The following is a 12956-nucleotide window of genomic DNA, read 5'->3' on the forward strand; positions in this document are numbered from 1 at the left end:
GCATTATTTTGTTCTTTTTTATGGCTGAGTAATATTCCATTGTATACATGTACCACATCTTCTTTATCCATCCTCTGTCAGTGGACATTTAGGTTGCTTCCATGTTCTGGCTACTGTAAATAGTGCTGCTGTGAACATTGGGGTGCATGTATCCTTTCAAACCATGGTTTTCTCCAGATATATGCCCAGGAGTGGGATTGCTAGATCATATGGTAGCTCTATTTTTAGTTTTTAAAGGAACCTCCATACTATTCTCCATAGTGGCTATACCAATTTACATTCCCACCAACAGTGTAGGAGGGTTCCCTTTATTCCACACCCTCTCCAGCATTTATTGTTTGTAGACTTTTTGATGATGGCCATTCTGACTGGTGTGAGGTGATACCTCATTGTAGTTTTGATTTGCATTTCTCTAATAATTAGTGATGTTGAGCATCTTTTCACATACCTGTTGGCCATCTGTATTTCTTCTTTGGGGAAATATCTATTTAGATCTTCCACCCATTTTTTGATTGGGTTGTTCTTTTTTTGATACTGAGCTGCATGAGCTGTTTGTATATTTTGGAGATTAATCCCTTGTTGGTCGCTTTGTTTGTAAGTATTTTCTCCCATTCTGTAGGTTTTCTTTTCATTTTGTTGATGGTTTCCTTTGCTGTGCAAAATGACCAACTGATTCTAAAATCTCTATGGAATGCAAAGAATCTAGAATAGCCAAAATGATTTTGAAGAAGGACAAAGTTGGACAACTAACATTGCCTGATTACAAGACTTATAAACATCTTATAATCAAGACAGAGTGGTATTGACATAAACGTAGGCATCTAGGTCAGTGGAATAGGACTGAAAGTGTAGAAACAGATCCATACATGTATGTACAACTAATTTTTGACTAAGGTGAAAAGACACTTCAATGGAGAAAGGATAGTGTTTTTGACACACAGTATTTTTTTCCAACAAATAGTATTATCTATCACATTTAATCCTCCTAAGAAGTCTATGAGGTAGTTGTTGTTATTATTCCCATTTTCAGATGAGAAAACTGAGGTCAAGCAAACTTGCCCAGTATTTCAAACAAGTAAGTGGTGGAACTGGGATATGAACTCTGACTCCACAGTCCATGCTCTTAATCACTCCACCATATGTCATAACGTGCTCTCCAGGAAAACAAAACACCAGATGCCCACAATTCTGAAAAAAGCCCAGGAAACCATTTTTAAGACATATGATTATTTAGTAAGTAAATTAACATTTTTTAAATTATAGAGATGAATTTATTTAACCTTAACTTTCTAAAACTCTACTCCATATATCTACAGAGTAATATACAATAGAAGATTTTTTAACCAACCTCTACTTTAACCATCTCACCAGATTAACTAATGATCTCTACAAAACACACTGATTGATGACCCAAGCAGACTGCATACTTGCAACTATAGACAACTCTGTAGTATGCACTTCTAATTAAGGTGTCTGTACCGAGAGTCAATTGTATTTTTCCCCAAATCTATTTATGTTGGTACTGTTTGTTGCTTGTTACATAATTTAATCAAGTATTATAGAAAGCCATATGAGTACAAAAAGAATTGTTTTTATAAAAATTTAGTTGAATGTTTGAATTGCCTTTCAGTCAAGTGGGTAAGCTAAGTGGAAAAATTTAGAAGTTTTTCATAAAATTATAGATTGTAAAAGAATTCTCTACACATCAGACAGCTTTGCAAATGTCTAAATTCCTTAAAGAACCCACTTTAAGGTTAATGAAACTTGAAAAGTAGATGAAGTATTGTAAGTGTAGTTTATGCAAGAAAGATGACGGGAAACTCCATAGGCAAAGGTGTATAGGCCAAGATGAGGCCATGACTGCATAAAAGATAGACTGAAGAGTGTATGTTTATACATTTTAAGTTTAAATAAAATAGTGAAAGTTTCTGCATGTATATTTATTATTCCTCACTCTAACTTACTTTTAAATTTCACCCACAATATACCAGTTTTAAGAGCATGGAATAAGAACACTTCTACTTAAAGGATGCATAGAATAAGAACACTTCTACTTAATGGATGCTCCCTGGGCCAATTCTAGATCAAATTGTAAATTAGGAGAATTTTTCCTTTTCCCTTAGAATCACACTTCATCTGACCTACCTGCTTCTCTCCCCAACCCTGCCCCCCATAGGCAAGCATTACCTTTTGGGTTTAATTTAGTGGTATTAAAACTGGATTGAGAATCAGAATTATCTGGGGTGTTTTAGAAATACAGATTTCTCCAGAAGCCAGTCTCCAAAGGTATGTTTGTAGATGGAAGGTAGGGCCCAGAGATCTGCTGTTTATAAAACTTTCTAGATGATTCTCATTACCAGCCAGGTTTGAGAGCTGCTGTCCAGTTGCACTGAAGAATAAATGACAAAGAGTAGCTTTAAAAGTTACCTGGTGGGGCTTCCCTGGTGGCGTAGTGGTTGAGAGTCCGCCTGCCGATGCAGGGGACACGGGTTCGTGCCCCAGTCCGGGAAGATCCCACATGCCGCGGAGCGGCTGGGCCCGTGAGCCATGGCCGCTGAGCCTGCGGGTCTGGAGCCTGTGCTCCGCAACGGGAGAGACCACAACAGTGAGAAGCCCGCGTATCAAAAAAAAAAAAAAAAAAAAAAGTTACCTGGTGGGACAAAATGACCAAAGAGTTGCGGATGTATGCGATTGACATTTTATCATAAAATGTTAGTGGTTTTTTAAAAAAATGCATAGAGGGACAAAAAAAGAGCCTGGAAGGAAAAAATAAGTCTCTCAGTCTCACATTTTAAGATGATGCTCAACAAAAGTTGAAGTGAATTTTCTTTAATGCAAAAGGCAAATCCTTTTGTCATTATTGTTTTTAATTCCTAATTATTTAAAAAAAATTTATTTTATATTGGACTGTAGTTGACTTACAGTGTTGTGTTCGTTTCAGGTGTACAGCAAAGTAATTCACTTATACATATACATATGTCTATTCTTTTTCAAATTCTTTTCCCTTTAGGTTATTACAGATTATTGAGCAGAGTTCCCTGTGCTATACAGTAGGTCCTTGTTGGTTATCTATTTTAAATATAGTAGTGTGTATATGTCAGTCCCAACCTCCTAAGTTATCTCTCCCCATCACCTTTCCCCTCTGGTAACCATAAATTTGTTTTCTATGTGTCTGTTTCTGTTTTGTAAATAAGATCATTTGTATCCTTTTTTTTAGATTCCGCATGTAAGCAATATCATATGATATTTATCTTTGTCTGACTTATTTCACTTAGTATGATAATCTCCAGGTCCATCCATGTTGCTGCAAATGGCATTATTTCATTCTTTTTAATGGCTGGGTAATATTCCATTGTATATATGTACCACATCGTCTTTATCCATTCCTCTGTCAATGGACATTTAGGTTGCTTCTATGTCTTGGCTACTGTAAACACACTGTAATGAGCATTGGGGTGCATGTATCCTTTCAAACCATGGTTTTCTCCAAATATATGCCCAGGAGTGGGATTGCTGTATCATATGGTAGCTCTATTTTTTGTTTTTTAAGGAACCTCCATACTGTTCTCCATAATGGCTATACCTATTTACATTCCCAGCAATAGTGTAGGAGGGTTCCCTTTTCTCCACACCCTCTCCAGCATTTATTGTTTGTAGACTTTTCGATGATGGCCATTCTGACTGGTGTGAGGTGATATCTCATTGTAGTTTTGATTTGTATTTTTCTAATAATTAGCGACATAACATATTTTCATGTGCCTCTTGACCATCTGTATGTCTTCTTTGGAAAAATGGTGAATCCTTGAAAGGACAACTTTTAACCACAATAGAACCCTTCCTTTCCATGAAATCTCATGTGAAAAAAAATATGCAAAACAGAACAAGGAGCACTGCTGTGGCTGATGCTGGGTCAGTGAGGTCCTATCCATTTGCTATCCCCCTCTTCCTTGATGGAGGCCCCTAAACAACTTCTTGGAACTCCTGGAGAATCCCAGGCAACATTTTGAAAACCACTGGCATAACCAAACCCTACAGGGAACTGGAAATTCCCTCAGGATGAAAGGGTAGATCTTGACATACAATAGAAACAGTGTTGACCCAACAGCAGCTCTCAGAGTGGTATTGTCAGGACAGCCACACTGCCCCTACTCGTGGTTTAGTGTAAAGATTTGCTTCCCCAGCTTGCTACTGACTCCCCCACTCCATGACCAGCTCATGGCTTCTGTTTACTGAGAACTTCTCATGGATTCTGTGCACTGCTTTTTCTCTGTACCACCTCTCCTGTATCTCTGGGTGTCTTTCACATTCAGATGCCCCGAGAATCTGATTGCGTTGCCCAGTTAATATTCAGTATAGTGTCTTTTGGGGCGAACTCTTGTGTCAAGCTATCTTATGGGTCACAGACCAAGTATAGATTATAGATAACTGAGTATCTTTGAGTCATTTGCCACTCCCTAGAATATTTTGTTAATGGTACCAGGGTAATGAGGTTATATGATATAAAGTATAGTGACATATTCATAGGGAATCACTGTAAATTGCTTTTTTTCAGAACTGGATTGTGAGTGGCAGTTTCTCAGATTATCATGACAGCACACTGGGGTATCAGAATCAATCAATAAATACAAATTTAAGCCATAATATATAATAAATAATTATAATAAAGTTGCAAGTCTAAACTTATCTGCACTTATATTAATAAAATGACCAAATTTGAGTGAAAGGATAAAAACAGGAGGAAAAGCATAGACGTATAATTGTAAGTTTTTGAATGGATAGAGATTTCCCCCTTTAAGTCACCATTGCAATATGAATAGCTTTTTAAATATGTATTCACTTAAAAAGAGTCCCTCTCTAGGGGGCTTCCCTGGTGGCGCAGTGGTTGAGGGTCCGCCTGCCGATGCAGGGGACGCGGGTTCGTGCCCCGGTCTGGGAGGATCCCACATGCCGCGGAGTGGCTGGGCCGGTGGGCCACGGCCGCTGAACTGCGCGTCTGGACCCTGTGCTCTGCAGTGGGAGAGGCCACAGCGGTGAGGGGCCCGCGTACCGCAAGAAAAAAAAGAGTCCCTCTCCATTTATTTCTACTCTTTCTTATATTAGTAAAATCCAGCTATTTTTGAAATGAAACAGAAAATCTGCAAACACACGTTATGAAATATGAGGAATCTTGGGACTAACTGACCACTTCAGTGATTATGAAGACTGTAAACTATTTTAAAAAGCAGATTTTTCACTGTTCTTCATTAAGGTCTGATTACCTCGCCCATTAGCATTTGGCTCTGTTATTATTATGACTGTGAAATACTGTAGATGTTGCCACTAATGGATAAAGAAAGTTTGGAATAATTTTTCTTCATTCAGTGAATGGATCATTCGCATGCCCTATAATAATTGTGTACATTGAGGTGCAGGAAATTAGCATAAAAATTATCCCTGGAGAGCTAGTTTCACTACACTTCTAATACCACTAAAAGTTAGCTCAGACTAACATTTGAAGGCTTTATCAAATGAGTGAGATAAAGAAATCATTCCTTGGCCATTTTTTCCTGTAATGCTATTATTAATACAGCCTTTCATTTTTAGGGTTCCACACTTATTAAGAGCAAGATTAGAAATGTAACAGCACTCCTAAATCTTCTTTCTTGCTGCTTTGTTTTTGAAAGGGGAAAATATCAAGCAGCTGTTATAAAACAATATAATAGGGACTCTATAAATAGAAAATCACACAAGGAAATTATTCCACTCTCTTTTTCCACTGATGAAGAAGAAAGAAAATGGTGGCTTTTCACTTCCAATTCTTAGAATGGAATTGAGATTTTAAGTAAGTTTTACACAGTTTAGGCTTCATGTCTCAGCTACTGCCAGAACAACTTAGAAATGCAAACTTGGCTCTAGAAGTTTCTTATCATCTGATCTAGTCCAGAACAGAAAACTGAGAGACTATGATTTACCCAAAGTCATTTATTCAGTAAACAGCAAGATGGAATGTCTCACCCAGATCTTCTGACTGAAATCCAATAACTGCTTTTTTTTTTTTTTTTTTTTTTTTAATTAATTAATTTATTTATTTATTTTTGCTGTGTTGGGTCTTCGTTTCTGTGCTAGGGCTTTCTCTAGTTGTGGCAAGCGGGGGCCACTCTTCATCGCAGTGCGCGGGCCTCTTACTGTCGCGGCCTCTCTTGTTGCGGAGCACAGGCTCCAGACGCGCAGGCTCAGTCGTTGTGGCTCACGGGCCTAGTTGCTCCGCGGCATGTGGGATCCTCCCAGCCCAGGGCTCGAACCCGTGTCCCCTGCATTAGCAGGCAGATTCTCAACCACTGCGCCACCAGGGAAGCCCCAATAACTGCTTTTTTAAACCACAAGACATCATTACCACAAATACCTTGAATCTGGCATGAACCCAGACATGAAGATAGTATGAAGATAGTATGGAAAATGTGGCTAGGGGACATAGCGAGAGGCTTCCAGATTATTTTTCCCTCCATAGCAATCTCTCCTTAAGTAGCTCAGGAATGTATTGATTCTGGCTGGTCTCCATTTTTTTTCAGGAACTTAGACAATGAATGACTTCAGCTGTTGTCTTATCTCATAAAGGCCTTGGCACTCTAAGTCCATTTGTTTTCAGGTACAGGTGAGCATATCGATTCTGACTGACATAATCTATAGGATTTGATTTCTGGTTATCCTTCCAGTCAGGGTTTACCTCAGTTGATTGAAGCAAATGATAACCAGTCTGAGGTCACTGGTGCAGTTCCTCCATCCCAGGCAAAATTCTGTTTCATGACCACAGACTGGACTTTGAACTCTCACCAGGCATCTCACAAAGAGATGCCCTAGTTTACAATGGGGGGAGGATGTGAGTGGATCAGTGAATTACAAACAACTTGGCATTCATTACATGACAACTTGGCATTCATTACATGACAAGGTGATGCTATGTATAACTAGATACTGATACCTTTGGGGTTTTGGCAAAATCCATATTGCCAGGACTTTGGGGCAAGTGATAGGCAACAGAAGTATAATTCAAGCAACACGTAATTTTAAATTTGGGGAATTCCCTGGTAGTCCAGTGGTTAGGACTCTGCGCTTCCACTGCAGGGGGCCTGGGTTCGATCCCTGGTCGGGGAACTAAGATTCCATAAGCAGCACAGCGTGGCATGCGTAAATGAATGAATGAATGAATGAATGAATAAATTTGTTATTTCCCACATTAAAAAAACTAAAAGAGAAACATGATATTAATTTGAACAATAAATTGTATTTAACCCAGTATGTCCAAAATATTATAATTTAAACATGTAATCATAAAAATTATTAATATTTTACTTTCTTGTATTCATACTGTCTTCAAAATCCAGTATAGATTTTATATTTACAGAACATCTCAGGGTATACATAAAATTTACAGTTAAAAAATAGATTCCTGTATCCAAGTTGTTCCAAATGTACTTAAAAGTTTTCCAACAGTTTAATCAGTTATCCAAAACTAATTTCCTTTAATATTTGCAACCACATTGACAAAACTTTTTTTTTTTTTGAGAAGATTTGATTTGACTTTGAAGCAAAAGCATATCAGTTTCAAGTCTACATCTGTCCAGGTTAAATAAATTCACTCTCTCCTTTGTCCACTCAGGATTATTATTTTTAATTAATTAATTATTTTTGGCTGCATTGGGTCTTCGTTGCTGCATGCAGGCTTTCTCTAGTTGCAGCGAGCAGGGACTACTCTTCATTGTGGTGTGCGGATTCCTCATTGTGCTGGCTTGTCTTGTTGCGGAGTATGGGCTTCGGTAGTTGTGGCATGTGGGCTCAGTTGTTGTGGTTCGCAGGCTCTAGAGCACGGGCTCAGTAGTTGTGGCGCACGGGCTTAGTTGCTCCACGGCATGTGGGATCCTCCCAGACCAGGGCTCGAACCCGTGTCCCCTGCATTGGCAGGTGGATTCTTAACCACTGTGCCACCATGGAAGTCCCCCCACTCAGGATTATTAACATCAAATTCAAAAAGTATTGAAATACAACTTTATATTTATCAATATCAACAAAGTGTTCAAACTTTCTTTGTCCTTTTGGCAGCCAATTTTCATAAAAATACTCTGCATATTATTCATGTTACTAAAAATCATGTGTAAAATCATTATTATTAATTTGTATTATGAAAAGTTTTCATTTCAACATAAACTGTTCTGTCTAGTCAGAGTTTTCCCTTTTCTTGATGCTTTAAATTTAGCTCATTCACATGCACTGTAATACTAGGGTGAAAATGTAAATCCCACTGCATTTTTATCTTTGGTTATTGAATACTTGGCAAGCATCCTTTTTTTCAAGACAATCAGAGTTAATACAGTAAATCTGTAAAGCTCTTCCACAACTCAGCCAATGAGCATTGGCAAAGAACACAAGATCATTAAACCCATTGTCTTTTATTTCTTTCAACAGTTTCATAAATCTCTGATGATTCATAGCATTTGCACATATATATTAAAAGATTTTAACAACTATATCCATAACACTGTCATAGAGTCTGCCTCAGCAAACTGAGTACATGAATTTTCAATAGATATCATATATGTCATATAAGGAAAACATTAGTCACTTGTTTTAAAATTCCAATAAATTTGAATTTTTTACCTAATGCAGTTGGAGCACCATCCACTATGATAAAACGTAATTTTTTTCCAAATCTAGCTGAAACTCCTCTTTGACAGATGTAAAAGACTCAAATATGCACATAATGAGTTTGATTTTAGGTCACAAACTGACAACATTTCTTTGAGAAATACATAACTGAATAATTAATTGGGCGATATCTCTTGTGTAGCATGGTATTTAAAGCTAAAGAAAAATATTTGCATTTTTCAAATTTTGAATCAAATGATCTTATTGTTAGAAAGGTCATGTTTGGGCAGCTGTTTGGTGCCTTAATTAAAGATCTTTCACTTTTTGTAAAATATCTTTTGTAGTCTTTTCCTTATAATTTTCTATCTCAACTCCCGTAACTGGAATAATTTCTATTACCATTCCCCTATCGTGTGTGTGTGTGTGTGTGTGTGTGTTTGAATGTGTTCAAGAATCCAAGCAGTTTTACAGCTGGCCAAAATTAAAGCTCAGTCCCTCTTTTTTTTTTTTTTTTTTTTTGCCTGTGCCCTGCCATTTGCGGGATCTTTGTTCCCCAACCAAGGATTGAACCTGTGCCACTTGCAGTGGCAGAGTTCTAACCACTGGACTACCAGGGAATTCCCAAAGCTCAGGTCCTCCTAAAACTCATTCTAAAAATTTTATTGGGCATTAAATTCTTTATTTTTAATTAATTAATTTATTTTTGGCTGCACTTGAGTCTTCATTGCTGCACACGGGCTTTCTCTAGTTGCACAAGCGGGGGCTACTCTTCATTGCAGTGTGTGGGCTTCTCATTGCGGTGGCTTCTCGTTGCGGACCACAGGCTCTAGGTGTGCAGGCTTCAGTAGTTGTGGCATGCGGGCTCAGTAGTTATGGCTCACGGGCGCTAGAGCACAGGCTCAGTAGTTGTGGTGCACAGGCTTAGCAGCTCCACGGCATGTGGGAATCTTCCCAGACCAGGACTTGAACCCGTGCCCCCTGCATTGGTAGGCGGGTTCTTAACCACTGCACCACCAGGGAAGTCGTGGACATTAAATTCTGATATCAGGCAACTCCTCTCATCAAGTTTTTTGACTCTTAAGGGAAAACTTTTTATCAGTTTCACTACATTTTGCTAAAAATCTCTTAATATTGTCCATTTTATTATCTTAAAAAATAATTTTTTACACAAACACAGCTTTTTCACTTTGCTATGCCACAGCAGATTGCAAATGCCTTTTCCTGTGAAGTATGCAATATACCTTCTTCCAGTCTCTTTTTTCCTTCACTGTTGTACTACTTCTGCATCTCCCCTCAATTCCCCACCAGTAGTATGTCTTCATTTAAAATTTAAAGTTCATTCACACTTATCTTTACCTAGAAAATTAATTCACTTATTACAATTAAAAGAGTAAGCATTTCAATTTGTATCACTGTAACTTGCGCTAATCTGAATACAGTATTCAAAGAAACATGTTATTGTGTTACATCGATGCATAGAAGAAAATAATTTGAACTGAATCCTTTGATTTTGTGTTCATGTGTAAAATTAGAAAGGACACATGTGCCCAAAACACCCACTATAACATAGTGTCTGACAGGATACAACAGTTAATGTGCAATATAGACTTACCAAAACAATAAAGTTATACTTTAGGAAAAGTACTTTACACTGCTTCATTTTTAAAATTAAAACTAATTAAAATTAAACAGACTTAAACATTCACTTCCTCAGTCATCCTAACCACATGTGGTTAGTGGCTACCATATTGGACAGCATAATTGTAGAGTTTTGTGGACTGTATCCAGTTTGAGAATTTACCGATGTTTGTTTTTGTTTTGTCTTTCTCAATCACTTCAAGTTTCAGGTTAAGTTTTAGAGGCTCTAAACTTTTTCCCACAGACCTTGCTTGTTTCTCTGGAAGCTGCCACTTGTTGAGGATTAGGAAGTAATTGAAGTAATAGACATAGCATTCAGGCTTACACAACAGAAATGGAAAGGAATGAGAAAACATTTATACTCTGACCTGTGCTTTCAATTTTTAGAACATTCGGAATTGGTTATATTTTCTTTAAAACCTGTGGGGATAAAAAGCAGAAAAAAAAGTTCTTTTAACGTTAAGATACGTTTTTTGTTAAATTAGTAAAAATCTTTTTATTTTTCAATAACTGCCATTCCTAGCTATTTCTAATTCATTCATAGTCCTACCTTGTAAGTAAATAATTTAACCATTTTTATGCCTGGGTCCATTCAAGGAGTCAAACCTTCACCATTTCTGGCATTTTGAAATAACCAGACAAACAAAACACAGGTCAAAATATATTTAGGTGGATTTATCCACAGTGTCATAACAACTCTGTTCTGTGTATATAATAAGATATTGAGAATTACAAGTATTAACACGTCATTTCCCAATACTTTACCCTGCTTATGAGCCTAGCTTGGACAGTCAAAGCAAAGAAGAATCTTTTAAAATGACCAAGTCCCCAAAGTTCCATGTGGGTTCCTGACCTCCCAGAAACACAACAGGATCTCCATACTGAAGATCTCTGCTAGAGATCAACTCTTGCCAAGCACCCCAGTTCTTGGCCTCTGTGGTCTGTCTCCTTCCTCTATTCCAGGATAGGTTCTCTTCTTTTCTCTCGGCTCTCTTCATACAGAAGAATAGACTGGTATCTTCCTTTCCTATATGAGCTTCATCTCATCATGACTGGCACAAGTTTCTTAGCCAAAGGACCCTGCTACCACTTTAGTCAAGGCCTCAGAAATTAGTTAATGAGGACATAAGTAGATAATAAAGGATAATAAAGATGTCACGTCATTTGACAACAGGATACCAACTCTGTTGGTCATGGACTAATTAAGAAAGACAAAGGACACACTTGTGACCTGTCTTAGGAAAACTTACCTATCAATAAGCACAAAGTAGTGTGTAGAATGGACTGAATTTTCCGAATGCTGAGGGAGATAAAGGTGGTACAGGATCAATACCATAAAACCTTCATTGGGGACATTGAAGCATGTCTTATGCACAAATGTTTCTTCCATAGAACAATTTCAGGGAAATAGGAGATGTTTACCCCATATCCCTCTCCTCTGGATTTTTCTTAATACAACTGTTAAAGGTTACACTCCACTTACAGTTATTACAAAATATTGGCTATATTCATCGTGTTGTACAATACATCCTTGAGCCTATCTTACACCCAATAGTTTGTACCTCTCCTTCACCCCTCTATTGCCCTTCCCCCCCCGCATTGTAACCACTAGTTCATTCTCTGTGAGTCTGCTTCCTTTTTTTGTTATATTCACTAGTTTGTTGTATTTTTTTAGATTCCACATACAAGTGATATCATACAGTATTTGTCTTTCTCTGACTTAACTTCACTTAGCATGGATGCTGACTGCCCAACTTTCCCAGATAAATAATTCCTCTGAGTTGGAGTGCTGAAGGTTGCTATTTAATTAGAAATGTTAATAGACAAGATTAACATATTAAGTTGTTTTCAGCCTTTTGTTACCACCAATTTTATGATTGGATTATTAGATTAGTTGGCCTGTCACTCAGATGGTTCTGAGGGAATGGAACCCGAAGGGAAGCATTTTGACAGGGAGGAAAGTGAGGTGAGAAGAACATGGGACAATGGTCTTCAGGTGCTCAGGATAGAAGAGCAAAGAGGCAGAAAGACAGCTCAGGACCTAGAGGAGACGGAGAAGCCAAAAGACCTACAGTGCTTCAAGGCAAGGCCATCAACAAGTGGGCAAAGAAGGGAGGAACAGAAAGCATGCCCCAGCCTGCTGGAGGCATCTGGGGTTCACAGGGCTGCTCATTCGCCACCCCAATTAAAGACTCTCTGCTCTCTGCCTGGCCTTGCTGTGGTTTTCCCAGACAGAAGTGGCTTTGTTATTGGGCAAGCACCGGGGCCTGGATGCAGCTGTGAGTGTGTAGACTTCCTGGTTGCAGCCTTTCTCCTCTGAATGCCTCTCTGGGACCTCTTGGTCCCAAGCCTTTTATCTCCCGTGTTTCATCTGATTCTCATTGAGTATATTCTGTAATTTGCTTTGTCAACTGCCGCTCCCAAGGAATCATTCCCTCTTGATCTTTTGCTCTTCAATCCCTTTTTTTGTTCTGTCCAAAATGTAATTTTTAATTAATTTTTTAGCTTAAACATTTATCAAAGATCAAAAGTCAGAGAATCTAAAATGTTTGTCACTAAAAAGAGCAGTTCCTTGCCTTTCCCACTTCACCCACATGTTACTACATCTCTTTTAGTGGTTTTTTTCCTCTAATTTATCCCAAATTTTACATAACATATACTGTTACCTCTTAATTAATCAATTATGGACACTGTCTAAT

Source organism: Mesoplodon bidens (genome assembly GCF_964165515.1).
Source record: "Mesoplodon bidens genome assembly, chromosome: 1".
In the NCBI taxonomy this organism is placed as follows: domain Eukaryota; kingdom Metazoa; phylum Chordata; class Mammalia; order Artiodactyla; family Ziphiidae; genus Mesoplodon; species Mesoplodon bidens.